The sequence below is a fragment of the Marmota marmota genome, unplaced genomic scaffold (assembly GCF_001458135.2).
Source record: "Marmota marmota marmota unplaced genomic scaffold, marMar, whole genome shotgun sequence".
NCBI classification, from domain to species: Eukaryota; Metazoa; Chordata; class Mammalia; order Rodentia; family Sciuridae; genus Marmota; species Marmota marmota.
Genome location: NW_025999982.1, coordinates 24,438,203 through 24,453,103, shown reverse-complemented (window position 1 = coordinate 24,453,103; position 14,901 = coordinate 24,438,203).

The window sequence follows — 14,901 nt, the reverse complement described above, 5'->3', positions numbered from 1 at the left end:
GTTGTTTAATTAAACAAAAAGGGGGAGATGCTGAGAGCCAAGGGGGAGATGCTGAGAGCCACGGCCGAGTCTGTATGGCCCCTGGCATTTTGCCAACAGTATTGATTGACAGGCGAGGCATTACTATCCGCCTCTGCCGCAACTTTTGAGTTCTCGCACCATTTTGGAGTTCTCGTGGGGATTTCCGGGGATTCCCCGAGAGTTCCCATTGGTTGGGGAAGTGCAGGAGGAGGGATTTCCGGGAGAGATATTTCCGGCTGGGGGTTCCTGGACAAGCCTCATGGCGTTCGGGAGGATTCCCCGGGAGCTGTGTGAAGTGTTTTCCTGCAGTTTAAAAATAAAGTTTGTTCCTGCTTCAGTGGCTGGTGATTTGTGCCCAGCCAGACTGCGGCATACCTTTTCCTTTTTCTCTCTAGCTTCTGCATATGAGAGAAAATATAGGACTTTTGACCTCCTGAATTTGACTTGTTTTGCTTAACCTAATGTTCTCTAGTCCCATTTATTTTCCTGCAAATGCCATGATGTAATTTTCCTTTATGGCTAAATAAAACTCTGTTGTGTATATATATCACATTTTCTTTATTCATTCATCTTTTGATGAACACCTAGGTTACTTCAGTGGTTTGGCTATTGTGAATTGTGCTGCTATAAACATGGGTATACCCATATCACTGTGCTATCATGAATTTAATTCTTTAGGATAAATACCAAGGAATGGTATAGCTGGGTCATATGGTGGTTCCATGCCCAGTCTTTTGAGGAACCTCTATACTGATTTTCATAGTGTTTATACTAATTTACAAATCTCAACAGTGTACATGTGTTCCTTTTTCTCCAAATTCTCTCTAGCATTTATTATTGTTTGTATTCTTGATGACTGTCATTCTGACTGTTATGAAATAAAATCTCAGTGTGGTTTTGATTTGCATTTCCCTAATTACTAATGATGTTGAACATTGTTTTAATATATCTGTTGGCCATTGTGTTTCTTCTTTTGAGAAGTGTCTATTTTATTCATTTGCCCATTTTTTATTTTTTTAAATATTTATTTTTAGCTATAGGTGGACACAATATATTTATTTTATTTTTGTATGGTGCTGAGGATCAAACCCAGGGCCTCACACATGCTAGGTGAGCACTCTACCTCTGAGCCACAACCCCAGCCCATCATTTGCCCATTTTTTAAATTGGGTTATTTGGTATTTGATGTAAATGTCTTTGAGTTCTTCATATATTCTAGATATTAAACCCATGTCAGAAGAGTAGCTAGCAAAGATTTTCTCCCATTCTGTAGGTTCTCCTGTCACATCCCTAATTGTTTCCTTTGCTGTGCAGAAGCATTTTAATTTGATGCCATCCCATTTGTTAACTCTTGGTATTATTTCCTGAGCTTTAGGCATCTTATTTAGTAAGCCATTGCCTATGCCTATATGCTGGAAGGTTCATCCTACATTTTCTTCTAGGAGTTGAAAGTTTCTATCTAATTCCTAGGTCTTTGATCCATTTTGTTCATTCACAATTTTGAAGTTAGAAAATTCACTCATACAAATTTCCCTCAGCACTATTTATGAGCTCACTAGCATACATGCATTTTTAGGATAAATTGAGCAAAGGAAGATATGAAATTTGTAACACAGGGTACTTTTCCAATATTATCTATCATCAAATAGGAAATGTAGAAGACATCAACCTCAGGATCCTGAGACCATCCAGCCCACTACAAACCATCCTGTGATTTCCAGAAAGATGTCATCCCCACATACCTTCTCATATCTACCCCTCACTATGTTTCCTTTAGAAAAGCCTGAGAACCCTGAAAGCTCTTCTCACTCTTGAGATGGCCTATATATGTGTACTCCTTGCTTCCACTTAATAGTAAGAATACTTTATGTTTTTATGACGTATATTCTAAGTGTGTTCTTCTGTGTTACTTAATTTAATCACAAGATACTTAGTAGTAGACTGGAAAGGTCTAATTACTACTACTTTTAGATGAGGAAAACAAGGTCTGAATTGCTTTAGATTACACAGAAAATCAGTGGCAGAAGTGGGATGAGAAGCCAGGCCTACTTGACTCCTTACCCTTTTCTTTTCCCATGATCTCATGCTGCTTTTATTTTTGTACTGTGCAATATTTCCATCCTGGTTGTATTGGAAAAACATAATGAAATAACAAAATAAAGGTTAAACTTTTTTCCTGTGACTTCAGTGCTTAAAAGAGAAGTCTTATTGCCAGGCATGGTGGACCTACCTGTAATGCCAGCAGCTCAGGAGGCTGAGGCAGGAGGATCATGAGTTCAGTTCAGTCTCGGCCTCATATCAAGGCCCTAAGCAACTCAGCAAGACCCTGTCTCTAAATAAATATAAAAAAGAGCTGGGGATGTGGATCAGTGGTTAAATGCCCTGGGTTCAATCCCCAGTGTCAAAAAAAAAAAAAAAAATAGGAGAAGCCTTAGGTGTTCAAATACCTGCTTCACAAAAAGATAATGAATACAAATTTTATTAAAATTTCCCTTCTTCTTCCTGTCCTCTAGTGAAATGTTAAGCAACCACATAATACAAACATTCAAGCTGGATGATTGGCCACCAAACAAAGAATATTATTTCTACTGTTTATAGAATGATAGACACATTAAGTTATTGTCACAGTGATGTAAGATAGTTTGATAAAAGTCAAATAAAAAAATAACTAAAACAAATATATTTAAGGTATAAAATATCAATTTATCAATTATGAATATGTTAACATTCATTATTCTATCTTAGAATTTTTAAAAGCTTACAGTTCATTCTAATAGGAGAATAAGATAAATAAGATAAATAAATATTTACACTACACTAATTTTGTTATGTTCCTTTCACAAAATATTACATTAAAGTCTTAACAGATCATTGACAGCATGTAATAAACAATGAGAAACCTCAGAAAATGCATTTTCCTTAACTCTCTAAGGTAATATTCACACTTTCCAATTAAACTAGAGTACAAGCATATTTTGAACTTTGCCATAGAGAAGCTCACTAGCTGTAAAATAGAATCAAATGGAAATTGAATGGAGAATAAAGTCTAAGTGAGCAAAAGAGTAATAAGGACAAAAGGAGAAAAGAAAGCAAAACTCCTCACTTACTTTTTACTTCTTTGTCTGTTGTCTGTTTCAAAATTCCATGGCAGGACTGCCTTACAATTCTACCTTGGGGAAGATGTGCAGCAGATCCCAGGGCTACTCTCTGTCAGTGCTTGGGTTTAAGTCTGAGGCAGGTTCTTCCCTTGAGCATTAGCACAAGAGTGACTTGACTTACATATTTTCAATGGATGCAAATGTCAACCTTATCACCAAGGAAGACATATGGTACCCAGTTCTGGAAGCCGGCTTCTATTTCATGATGAGTTCAAGTCTCCCGCTGTGACCGGAGCGTGGCTCATGGAAAGGCAGAGGTCAACGTGCCACAGAGGGTTGCCTCAGTGCCCCACGTGGTGCCTGGACCTGCCTGAAAATGTCAGTTTTCAGAACATGATTCTGCAAGCTGCTTTTACAAAAGTACACAGCTAAAATAACAGCAGAGAAGAGGGCTTTTTTTTTTTTTCAAAGAAAAATCATACAATGAAGGATCATCCCGTTATTGTAAAAGTGGCTTTTAGGTTTTTTTACCCACATTTCTTTGAAATGTGCAGGGGAAAATTGCCAGTACATAAACTGTAGTTTAACATAATCACCATTGGATTTCAACTGTTGTGCTTGGATAGCTGCTGGGGTTGTCTGGTTTAACAGAAGTGATAATAAGGCCTGAAGCTTTATTCACAGTCTACTGATGAACAATTTGGGCCAAAATTTCTACTTGTGCCCTGAAGTCCATCTAAACTGCTTTGTTCCAAAATTACAATCTCTATTGTATTAGTTTGCTTGGGTTGCCATCACAAAATCACACCAAGTGGCTTAAACAACAGAAGTTCTGGAGGGTAGAAGTCCAAGATCAAGTTATTGATAGGTTTGGTTACTCCTGAGCTCTCTCTCCTTGGCTTGCAGATTGAAGTGTTCTTATGTGTCCTTACATGGCCTCTCCTCTGTGTGCATATTCCTGTTGTCTCTCTGTGTATCCAAATTTCTTCTTATAAGAATACCAGTCAGATTAGCTTACAGTCCATCCTAACAGCCTCATTTTAATTCATCATCTCTTTTAAAAAACAAAAAACAAAACAAAACAAAAAAAACCTACCTTCAAACACAGTCCCATTCTTACCAATTGGGGATTAGGAATTTCACATATGAATTTTGAGGGGATATAACCAGACTCCTAGGACAAAGGCCTGACTCCAAAGAGTTCCAACAAACTAGGACTGGTCACTCACTCCAAAAAACAAATAGTAAAGGCAATGGTGAAAAATCAGAAAAAAATAACTTTGATCACCCTGGCAGGCAAAGTGAGATCTAGCCTCTCAGTCCTATCTTTGGGTTACTGATGTGAGCTTTAGGTTTAAGTAGAGGAAGAATGGAGTTAGTGGGGTAAGATATGTATAATTAAGTAGTACCAGTCAAACTCTGGTCTAGTTGATCATTCTCTCAGTTCTGGTTCTGCAAGGTCCTCCCAAGAAGTTCTTATCACTTGAGGGGGAAATTTCCACTTGCCTCTCAGGACTTTTATCTACCAGACCTGTGGTGCTGGAAGGGGGAATTCATTTCCCATTGAGACAATTGTTTCTGCTTAGGGAGTCAGCCTCATATGGGGTGATGTGCCTGCCTCCCACTGTTCCTAGAAGGTGAAAACTTATTCTAGGGATTTGATGCAATAAAAACTGACTAATGCTTCTTCAAATCTTGTCTCCACCTTAAAGGGAGATGAGATAGGTTTGGTAAAAATTTAGGGCTAATAAATGTCATACTACTAGTTTTTAGATAAACACCCCTTTAATGAGTATCATGCCTATATGCGAGCTGAGGAGGGACCTGACCCCAAGTTTAAGGTAATAGAGCACACAGTTGAAAAAGGAAGGCAGCCATGCTGAGCTTTAACCGGCCTTACTTATCCACTGACATTGCAGGCATAAGAGATCCTGCCCAAATCAATAAATGGGCCAAGGACTTGAACAGACACTTCTCAGAAGATGATACACAATCAATCAACAAATATATGAAAAAACGTTCATTGTTGCTAGCAATTAAAGAAATGCAAATCAAAACTACTCTAAGATTTCATCTCACTCCAGTCAGAATGGCAGCTATTATGAATACAAACAACAATAAGTGTTGGTGAGGATATGGGGAAAAAGGTACACTCATACACTGCTGGTAGGGCTGCAAATTGGTGCAGCCAATATGGAAAGCAGTATGGAGATTCCTTGGAGAATTGGGAATGGAACCACCATTTGACCCAGCTATCCCTCTCCTTGATCTATACCCAAAGGACTTAAAACAGCATACTACAGGGACACAGGGACATCAATGTTTATAGCAGCACAATTCACAATAGCTAAATTGTTGAACCAACCTAGATGCCCTTCAGTGGATGAACGGATAAAGAAAATGTGGTGTGTGAATATATATATAATATTACATTGTGTGTGTGTATAGATATATATACACACACACAATGGAATATTATTCAGCAATAAAAGAGAATAAAATCATAGCATTTGCAGGTAAATGGGTGGAGTTAGAGAAGATAATGCTAAGTGAAGTTAGCCAATCCCCAAAAAACAAATGCCAAGTGTTTTCTATGGTATAAGGAGGCTGATTTATAGTGGGGTAAGGAGGAGAGGGAGCATGGGAGAAATAGACAAACTCTAGATAGGGAAGATGGGTTGGAGGGGAAGGGAGGGGGCATGGGGTTAGAAATTATGGTGAAATATGATGGTCATTATTATTCAAAGTACATGTATGAAGACACAAATTGGTGTGAATATATTTTGTATACAGCCAAAAATATGAAAAATTGTGCTCTATATGTGTAATAAGAATTGTAATACATTCTGCTGTCATTATAAATAAAAAAATAATTTAAAAAAAGATCCTGCTTATAACAAAAACAGTCTGTTTACATCCCTGTTTATGGGGTTACAATTTGGCCACTAACACCTATCATGGGTCATTGCAAAATGGTTCTTGATGTAATTGATCTAAAGGCAGCAGGCATACTCAATATGCAGATTTGCATATTATATTTCTGTTTTCACAATGAGTGCAGAGAAATTCGAGAGATTAATCTAGTAGCTTTATACTAAGGTACTGGCACAATTATTTCTCTCTGCTTCCTATGTCTATCTTTTCATTTAGGGCTTTTATTTTAATATATTTATTATATGAATGTTTATAACTAGAAAATAGCACAGTATGACAGAGGGCTAAGAGTTAGACCCTGTCTGGATTTATATCCTAGCCCCATCTATTGCTAAGTGTGCAATCCTAAAAGGGCTCTATGCTTTAGTTCTCTCACCTATAAAATGGGTACAATGGTATATATGTCATAGAGTTGTTGTTACAATTAAATGAATTAAATGCAAAGATCTTTGCACCAGACACATTGTAGGTTTTGTGCATGTAATTGTAATAAACTAATTTTACGTATTTCTATAATGTGGCTTTTTAAATGTATGAATGAATAAAAACATAAGTAAATGCCTGACTTGTGATGTATTTATAGAACACTGTCTGAAAGATTATAAATACAGACTTGTAGCCACAAGTTTTTAGTCTCACATTTTATCAGATCTTGTTTTTATCCTACAGCTGTATTTCCTTTGAATTTCCCATTTTATCACTTTACTTAGAGAAATGTGCATTTTCTCACTTATCACCAGAACCCTCCTAATTCTCTTACCTCACCACTCATTCTACAAAGCTTCAGAACTCATGAACATATACTATTTTATCTATGTTTCATGTATGGAAACGCAAACTTGGGAATCTCACAGCTATCAAGCTCCTATGATCAGCAAGTTCCACTCCTGCCTGATACCCTGGGGTGCTTAACCATCAGGATCTAGGATGATTTGTACATTTTGAGATTGGTTTCTCATGTTACTTTACATCACTTGTATCAATGCCTATAGAAACGATCTCCAGGCATTTTTAGGATTTTCTTATTTCAGGACTACAGACTTCAGCCTTTATCTCTGTTCCTGGGGCTGTGCTTCCTCCATGGCAGCCTTGAACTTTATACTGTGATTTTTCAGAACAGAATAAAGAATGCAGTGGATTCAGTGCAACTCACTCCTGGACTCTTCATTAGACTTCCTTTCTCCTGCTGCTCACTGGATAACTTTGTTTATTTCACAGAGAACAAAAAAAGTTAGAGAAGGGCTAAAATGACCCTCCTGCCTGGATCCGTGCTCAGGTTGTCTGCTACTGTCCCTATAAGCCATCACAGTTCCTGTCTCCACCCAGCCCACCTACTCAAGGTCTTGGATCCTATGATGATTCTCTTTTATATTATCATTTCTTTCCTCTAGTGGATCATTCTTATCAACAAAGCATAAAACCAAAAATCCTTTCTTGACCCCAAATTATTATCTAGTCATTGCCTTATTTCTCTGCCTTGATTAATGGAGGGTGACAGAATATACCATTCCCAAATATGCCATTTTGGCATAAGGGTTATTTTGAAAGCGACTGAAAAGAAGTAGACAAAAGAAAATTTCTCTGCCTTCCCTCTGTTTACCCAAAAGAACAAAATGCATTTACAAAGGCTCTCTCTTCCCCTCTCTGCAAAGAGGGACAGAGCTTGATTGATCACTAACATACTGTTAGACCCTTTTCAGTCATGGGAGGGCACCAGAAGAATCTACATAACATGCTTTACTAATTAAAATTTACCTACTATATGTTTTCTGTAACTTGCCTCCTCTGCATTACTCTTTTGGTTGAAGTGAAGATGCTATCCTATGTAAGCCAGTTGGTGAGGCTGACTCCCGCCAACTCTATATCTGTCTTGCATACAAGTTCATTTCTGGGACCTCTTAACCTCTCAGTGCACTAACATTGCTGAGCCTTCCTTGCTTTAGAAACTTTCTTTACCTTACGCACATAGCATGGACATCCTAAAAATATCATGCCCTTTATAGTCAAGCAGATGTAAACACAAATTCTGAATTTCCTATACTGTGGCTGTTTTGAGTTCTCCCACATTATTAAACCTTACTAGGCTTCAATTTTTTTTTTACATTTCTATAAAACTAGGATAATAATACTCCTTCTGCAGAGTAAATACTAAAGACAGTCTATATAAAACCTCAACTGAATTTGTGATGCATCATAGGCATTCAATAAAACATCACTGTTTTCATTAATAATCTTGCTTTATTTACTTCTTGCTTTCACTCTTCAAATTATATTTTTACATCTCTGTGGTAGGTATCACTTTCCCCCAAGGCTTATTTCAGCTTTAAAACTTTAAGAGTTATCGCCATATGATATTGGCCAAATTATATTGTTATATTGTATATATGTGTGAATATGTAAAAACAAATCCACAAAAAGAGAACTATCTGCAATCCAGTCTTTTTCATGAAGTCATTCTTACCTGCTTGTGGAAAAAAAATGAACACAAAACTTTTTTATATCTCTTAGTAGTTCTAAGTTATCAAATAATAAGACCAGCTGTGTAGAAAAAAATAAGCTAAAACTATCCTGGTAGGTTTTATAATTTGGTCATAGCTCAGGTTTATGCTTAAACATTTGATTAACATTATATAATCAAAGATCTAGAAAAAATCTTGAGATTAAAAGCAAACTACCTAACAGTAATGGGAAGGCCATGTTTACGGCAAAATCAGCTTCATGTACAATCATAAGGTCTTTATCTCTTTTTTTGCTTTTTCCACATGTAACTCACTTATATAAGTGATAGGAAAGATGGACTAAAGTATCCAAAGATGGCAAGGGCTCCCTGAGAGGTTGAATCAAGGAAATCACAGGAATGTGCATGCCCTGTCTGTAGCATTTCCCTCTCCCTATGTGAATGTCCAAATATTCTTTCTAATGGTAGAATTCTAAAAACTTCTTATCAACTTGAAAAACTGAGGTTGGTGGATCACTTCATCCTTGAAGTTTAAGGCCAATCTGAGCAACAAAGTGAGAGCCTCCATCTCAAAATAAATAAAAAAATTATATATAATTATATATATAATATATCACCATATTTTATCAGTAGCAAATATCTGTGGGGTATTGAAAATATTTGGCTGTGAGAACTAGATGTTTTTTATTCATTATCTTTGCTTGGTCATGGCAATCCCTCTATACTCCAATTGTCCACAGGAGGAGCTAAAAGGGGTCAGTCTGATATTTCTTCCTTCTCTCAACCATCTGTTTAATCCTTGTTAATTTTATAACAAAGAATGTGCATGGAAATAGTATTGCAGTGTTACTTTCTTTGCATGCAATTTCTACAATATATTATTAAAGGAAAAAAGTAGTAAGTAGAACTACTACTCAGGTATAGAAGGGGGATATGTGTGTGTATATATATATTTGGGTATCTATTCATCTACCTTCTTGGCTATGCATTGATTATCTTTTTGAAGGATTCAGGAGAAATCGGTACTCACCTCTGAGTTGGTTTAAAGGTCTCAGAATAAAACTCGTTTTTGTTCCATGCCATTTAATTTATTGAGTTTTGACAGTGCAATTACATTATTTTCCATTAGAAAAAAAATGGTTACGAATTAGTAGATGAGGAGTCCTTATTTTAGTTGGGACATGTGGCATTTTCTACTTCAAAAGACATTTATGTTATTTTAATTAATCTTTATTATTTTTGCAGGCACCATTACTATAATGGGAACTCATAGCAAACATTATTCTCTATTTTGAGACTTTATGTACCTGCACATATTTTTAAAAAATATTTTCACTTGTGAGTTATCAAGCTTTACTATTTATTTTTTACCTCTTTCTTTCATTTCCCACACCACCCCTTCCAACCTTCCAAGATGTTCTCTATGATTAAAAAGTCACATAAAACACCCATACTCATAAAAGTAGAATATTTGGGGTAGTTTTCAAAGAAGAAATCATGCCATAGACTTCTTTATTCAACTTGCTTTTCTTTAAATATATTATGGAAATACTTCTAAGTCAATTAATGTGTTTCTGACTCATTGTTTTAAATCTTAAAATTTTCTGTGGCGTGGATATAACACAGTTTTTTCAACAATTTCTTCATCAGTGGGCATTAAGGTCATTATTATATTTAACCACCACAAACCATGTTTGCAAGAAATATTCTCATTCTTATACTCTGAAAAACTAGTGCTCATATTCCTTAGAATAAATCTCAAGGTATGAAATCACTGGGTAATAGGGTATATATCCTAAAATCTGTGTAGTAATTTACATTCATATAGAGCAGAGCCATTTTACTGACATCTTTCATAGTTATGGCTATTTTCATAATTTTAATTTCTGTAATTCAATGAAAAGTGGTGGGTAATTATTTTACTATTCCTTAATGAATATCTGTTTGTTTTATATCATTTTGTTTTATAACTTGTTTCTTCTGTGACTTGTCTATTTGTTTCCTTTATCCGGTTTACAATTTAGTTATGTCCTTTTTATTATTATTTACAAGAGGTTTGCTCTTCTTCAAATTTTATTATAAATTACTACACAAAACAAAAACGTTGAAAATTTGTCCAATATCAATGCTCTCTCAGGAAGACTCCAGCAAGCCTATAGACCCTATGACTGAACCTTTCAGTATTGAGCAACAGGAATAGACAGGCTGTAAATGAACTATTTTCAAACAGAGTTTAGGTTATTGACATAAAATTTCTATATTTTAAAAATAATGTTCTAAGTTTCTCTTAAGTGCCTTTTACAGTTTGTTTAATGAAGTTGTATCCATTTTGTTATAAACTTCAGCCTTACAGAGAATATTAATTAGGTATAGGGAGCCTGTAGGACTACATCCGTGTTGTAAAAAGGCTTTATAAATTATCAAGTTTTCTGATCTTCAGAATGATAATGTGTCCTATTACCTGTGAGAAATACTGTTCTGTCTCTAATTTGGCTTTTCCTTTTTCTGCTTTCAAATTCCTTGAGTTCTATATGACCAAACATAGGCTGATATGAAGCAAATGGACACCAAAAATGGGCAGGAGGAGACTGTGCATAAACTTTCATGAGGAACATGGAAATGGAAGATACTCCTCAGCTACATATAGACTAGTCTCTGGGATCAGTCTCCAATCGACCTTCAGAGTCTGGATTGCAAACAAATTCAGCAATTATCATTCATATGCTTTCCTGCTTCTCAGCTGTTTCTTAGCCTACTTTATCCTACTTTATTCTTTCTTCACTTTCATATACCCTCATTATACAAATTTTATCAACTCCAGTGTGGCAGATTATTTCCAAAGATGGTCCTCGCTATAGTTTGACTGTGTCCCCCAAAGTCCCTGTGTTAGAAACTTAATCCTCAAATTCATATGTTGATAGTACTTGGAGATGGGGCTTGAAAGTTAAATAGGGTTAGATGAGGTCACAATCGCACCTGTGATCTGATTAGTGGCTTCATGAAAAGAGAGATCTGAACTTACATACTTCCTCCATTTTGCCATGTGTTGCCTTCTGCCATGAAAAGAATAGTAAGAAGGCCCTTGCCAGATGCCAACACCTGAATGTTGGACTAGAACTGTAAGAAATGTTGTTTTTTTCTTTTTAAACTTCCCAGTCTGTAGTATTCTGTTATAGTAACACAAAATAGACTATGACAGCTCCAATAATTCTTCTCACACCTGTATACACATGCTATTTCTTCTCTATGATATATGGCCCACTCTTGTGACTTGTTTTTACCAAAAAAAAAAAGTGTCTGGAGTGACACTTAGTCAGATCTGGGCCTGGGCCTAAACCTTATAAGGACTGCAACTTCTGCTTTCACCTCTTTTGACTCCACAACCATGTAAAGAAGTACGAGCAACCTGCTAGAGAGGCCATACTTTGGCATGCAAGAGAGAAGGGCTCAGTCACCCCTGAATACCCCAAATAAAATTCCAGATATGTGGGAAAAGACATTTTGGATCCTCTGGCCTCAGCCAAGCAACCCCAGCCAACACCTCTTGAAACAGAGACACATTGCCCCTGTTGAACCCTGTTCAAATTGCAGAATTGTGAGGGGAAAAAAATGATAGTTGTTTTTAAATAATATGATATTCTCAAATAAAAGTGATTTGAAATCTACTCTTCTTTGAAATCCTGTATCATTTTATTTGTTACATATTTTGGGGGTGGGGTGGCACATAATTTTCTATACTGTGTAGATTAGAATATCTCTCAGACTAAACTCCATGTAACACTGTTGAAAGGAATTTGTTTCTTATTTATATTTGCATTTCCCAGATGGGGCAATATTTTCTCTGATGAGACCCACTAAGCATATTTATGCATGAGTGACTATGTGTGTGTCCATAGATGCCATTCACACACACTAGCTCTACAAGATGTAGTAAGTAGAGGCAATGCTATCCTCAATCAAAGCAATCATTGTTTTCGTTCATACCTGATAGTAATGCTCTATCAGCCAGATCAGCCCACAGTGATGTTTAACTACCCTTAATAGTATCAATGTTTTCTGCATAACAGCATGAGTTATCAAGATAAAATCAACCATTAAAATGCATTTGTTTTTGGTTTACCTTCCTGAAGATACATTTTAAAGTAATATCACTGTCCTGAGGTACATTTCCCACTTTTTTATATAAGTATTATCATTCTCCTGTGGATTTTCAAGTGTTTCATGGTAAAATGATACTTTCTCACTCAACCTAGGCATTCACAATACTGACAGCAGCAATTCTTGTTGGCTCCCCAGAGAGGGCACCCACAGCATACTGTTGGCCTTGTGGCATGGAGGGAATAAAGTGGAGACCGTACAGGTAAGGAAGCAAGCAAAAGATGGGGCAAATGTGACAACAAAGACAAATACAGTACAAAGTCCAACTACAGTCTGACATGGGCACCTAACCGTAATGACGAGGCAAAGAAAAAAGAGTAAGGACATAGCTTGTGGAGTGTGGTCAGAGGAGAGTCTCAGTGCCAGACAGAATGTGCCAGTAATCGGGTATGTCACTTATAAGTGAGTGGAGAGGTGTGCAAAGCAGAAGCTGAGTGCTTCAGAGCTGGAAGGATGCTCTTAAGAGAGGAAAGGTCAAACTTTGCCATCTGGGTCAGAAAGCTGTATCTTCCACAGGTGACTATTTTTAGGTGAAGAGTTATTTGACAGGCTGTTATCCTCTTTGGAAAAGGAGTAGAATGCTAGCTTTTTAAGAATACCTCTGATATAGCAAGTTTTCATAGCAAGTTCCATGTCCCTCAGCCTCTCTGGCATGAAAGAAGAAAACACTGTTCTTGAATATACAATTTATAATGAAAACAACCACTTACTTTTTATGACTATATCAACCCAATAATATAGGCAATATCTTCTTTTCTAAATGAGGAAACTGAAGCTATGAAAAAGAGGAGTTACTAGTCAATAAACATTGGTTTATCAGCACAAAGCGCCCATGATCACCCCATAATGATATCATCCCAACCCCTAAGAAATATATTGCTCTACAAAACTGTGCTCCAAGGTATTGGAGCAGGAGTCCTACAGGGGAGCACTATTGCTAACAAAGTTGTTAAGCCTAGCATAGGTAGGGAACAATACCTCCATCAATAATGACATATTTGCTCTAGAACAATCTGAGAGGTATCATGCCAAAAAATGTTGGACCCTAATTTAAGGATTTAGGATACAATAAAGTGAACTCACAAAACTTCTTCATCGAAAGAAACCTGGCTGTTGAAAAACACATACAAACTGCTTTTTTACATCTGATTTACACCAGCTCTGCATTTATAATTTATGATTCGGATATGTGCTGTCCTCCAAAAGCTCATGTATGAGACAATGCAAGAATTGTTGAGAGGTGGAAAGGTTGGATTGTGAGTTGTAACATAATCAATGGATTAAGCCATCGATATGCATTAACTGGGTGGTAACTGTAGGAAGGTGAGAAGTGACTGGAGGAGGTGGCCACCAGGGTGTACCTTTGGGAGTTTTATTTTGTCCACAGTGAAGGGAGCTTGCCTTTGCACACTCTCTCTCTCTCTCTCTCTCTCTCTCTCTCTCTCTCTCTCTCTCTCTCTCCTTCTTATTTGCCATGATGTTCTGCCTCATCTTGGGCCCAGAGCAATGGGGTTGGCCATCTTTGAACTGAGACCTCTGACATCGTGAGCCTTAAATAAACTTTTCCTCCTCTATGTTGTTCTTGTCAGGTCTTTTGGTCCCAGCAGTGAAAAAAAACTGAACTAAAATACCATTGGAAATAATTATTCATAGGGTCAGAAATGTAGCTTAGAGGTAGAATACGTAGCATGTCCAAGGCCCTGTTTTTAATCCTTAGCACCTCAAAAAAGAAAAAATGAAATAGTTCCTCATGTCCCAGAGCAATAAGAAATGGAAATAATTTGCCCAGTTAACACAGAGCCTCCTAATGTTCAACAATATATTCATTTTCAAATTCCTATGCTTTACAAGAATATGATATGGATAAAGATTTCAAAATATATTTCAAAAATATGGATATTCTTTCTCCAATTAGCATAGTAGGGCAACCTGAGCCTTCAGATATAAAGTATTCATCTTCATTTCTGCTGCCATATTCCCACTCCTCCCAGAACCGGCTTGATCTTACCTTCCTTTAGTATTTAAGAGTTTGGGCTTTGGAGTGAAATAGCACTGAGTTGTAATTATGGCTCTGTCACCACTGGCATTGGGGAGGATCCTTAATGGAGTTTCCTGAAACTAGATGCCCCTTTATTTCAAAAGGGACAGATGGTACGAACCTCATATATTTGTATTGCTACCATTGCTTCTACCACTGCTGCTCTTGTTAGTATCACTATTGTCCCAGCAAGA